General features: G+C 39.7%; 1 protein-coding gene across 2 annotated transcripts in view; it reads left to right on the top strand.

The window, feature by feature from the left end:
- Positions 1-568: 568 nt before the first annotated feature.
- Positions 569-2634, top strand: part of elovl1b (ELOVL fatty acid elongase 1b) — a 14110-nt gene continuing 12044 nt past the window's right edge. For both annotated transcript variants that reach the window (XM_020607028.1, XM_020607027.1), the window contains exon 1: positions 569-728. The gene's annotated coding sequence lies outside the window, so the exon portion shown is untranslated. The remainder of the gene's footprint in view (positions 729-2634) is intronic.

Here is a 2634-nt window from a genome sequence, read left to right as displayed (position 1 = left end):
AATTTAAAAAGTGTTAAATAAACTGATGTATATTGTGTTGGAGCTGAGGCTTGGTTTATAACCTACTGTTATGCTGCTATTGTTTGACAGACATGTATAGTATAAGCACATTCTTATGTTTACTGTGAATAAATGAATGATAACAGCATTGTGTAAATGTGTCATTTTGTATCCAACAGTGTGCAGTGCAAGATAAAGACTGTTAAAAAGAATAAAAGTGGTGGCACACAGCTCAGCCTCTAGTCTTTTTGTTGAATACATATATGTTTTCAGTATGATAATTTAATCATTTATTGTGCATTATTTTGTAATATGATAACACATATATGTGGACTATGGCTCTTTTTACACGAACAATAAAAAAAAAATTATAGTGTGTTCATCATCTACTGTACCTGTACCTCCTATCAGAAGTGGGATAACACCTTTATTGTTTTGTACAAGCATCACTTATAGTACTAAATCCGCTGGAACGAAGCAGTACTGATTGACTTTGGACCGGTGATGATTGGCATTTGATGCAGTCAGTCGATTACGTCCATATTGAGCGACAACTTCACGAGTAGAGATGACTCCACCTTTTTCTTGCTCCACCAAAGGGTTGGGTCAGGAGGAGGATTTAAGCAGAAAAAAAAAAAGGAGGAAGCGGAGATAACTGCTCACCAGATACAGCGGGCCGTATTATTCCTTTACTCTCGACAGTCCCCGGAGATTTAAATCAAGTTCAAGTGAGTATCTTTTGGTACAGTTCCCGTCAGATTTAGCAGTTAGCTAAATGTTAGCTTACCACGTCAATAAGCTTTTGAGTTACTTCCAGGTGCGCTCAATGTTGGGACAGCGAGCAGTGCCAATTTACGCAACAGTTGTAATTCAAGTTACAGTTATTCACGTGCCTTATTGTTGGCTGTATTTATAATTATGATATCAGGTAAGATAAATAAAACCACTGGGGTAGAGTGGGGCTTGTTTTAGGGAGTTAAAGCCGGCCTTTCTCACACTCGACTTCGTGTACGGAGTTGTGCCAAAATGTGCAACTAACTTGCATAAGTTACCTAGTATCATAGTCATTTGTGCTGTTGATGCTTCTCATCATTTGCACCTCTGATGCGGGCAACGAGGTCGGGTTCCCTCCACACAGAGGGTTTTGTTACTTTACATTTTGAAGGGAGATTTGTGTCGATCTTTTTAGATACTTCCATGGTGGCTGAGCTTTGTGTGTTCTCTAGGCTACAGATGATGATGATGGTGGTGGTGATGATGGTGGTGGTGGTGGTGTGACGAACTGTCACATTGATGTGGTTTTGCTGGAGTTGGTTATAAGCCACCCTGAATTTGATCATGCTACATGAACAGAATCTAAAGTCATGGCTGTCATCTTACCATGTGATTACCCCCCTCCTCCCCTCCTCCTCCTCCATATTACTGTTAGTCACATTTAACAGTCTCATTTAATTTCTTCATCCTGAGAGAACCACACCTCATTAGTGACCTTTGAAATCTCAATATGATCCAGATAAAACTGTGCTTTAACAGTTTAAATATTTGCAGTGTTGGAATTGACACATGCTTCGTTATCACCGAGAACAAGGGTAATTGTCACATGGCAAAATTTTGATAAGTGGGAAAGCACAGAGTACACATTTTGTAATGATTCCATCTGCAAATAGAAAAGATTTAGAAAATACAAGGTCTGCCTGTGTTAACAAAATGAAAATGCTAATTACACCGATCAGGCATAATATTATGACCACTGGCAGGTGAAGTGAATAACATTGACTAGTGATGTCCAAATGAAGCAATGAACCAGTATTGAACCACTTCATCAATTGTATAGAACATGGGTTCATTCATTCAAAGGTCTGTTTCAGTGACATCTAGTGGTGAAATAGGAGACAGCAAAACAATGTCTTAATTATATGATGGGTGTAACTAGGCTTTGATGTAAATACACTTTTGTAAAGATTGATCGGTCGGGTGATTCTGTAAACATATGTAGTGTAGTAGTTGAGAGAAGGTGTGCTTGAGGAAACAAAGGATGTGCTAGGGTGTGCTTTTGTAACTAGGGCAGGGTGTGATTATGTACACAGGATGGAGATTCAAAAATTTTTGAGAAAATATATATTTTTTTGTTGACAACTTTTCCAGCTTTTGAAAACACACATTCACATGGCACAGATGAGGCTGGTGTACATCGGTATTTGCTAGCCAAAACAAATATAGCTAAACATTTTTGTGCTCGTTCCACTAGGTCAGAGGATCTTCACAACTTTCCAAGGGAGGATCTGTCATGTATATAGTGCTTTTATGCGCCTACAGAATTGCTGAAGCGCACACAGCAAGGGCTCGTATTACTATGCAGTATTGACTGGTTGAACCAGTCACTTCATTCACTCAATGGACCGAAGTAGTTTCTGCTTTGGACGTCATCGGTTATGTGTCTTTTTCCGCACCCAAGCAAGCTTCGAAGCAGTGGTTCAAGGAAAATGCCTCTTAGAGTTTGAAGCTTGTATCGGAGCATCGGTGTCAGACGGCCATCACTAACATGTAGAGCAAATGGTGGATGGAAATTACTGATGTGATTATATATTGTGGCGACCCTGACCGGCCGCTGATGTTCCTGTGTTCTGTTGCGTG

This window comes from Monopterus albus, unplaced genomic scaffold (genome assembly GCF_001952655.1).
Source record: "Monopterus albus unplaced genomic scaffold, M_albus_1.0 scaffold83.1, whole genome shotgun sequence".
Classification (NCBI taxonomy): Eukaryota; Metazoa; Chordata; class Actinopteri; order Synbranchiformes; family Synbranchidae; genus Monopterus; species Monopterus albus.
Note: the sequence above shows the minus strand (reverse complement) of the source record. Positions and strands in the feature narration are given on the sequence as shown.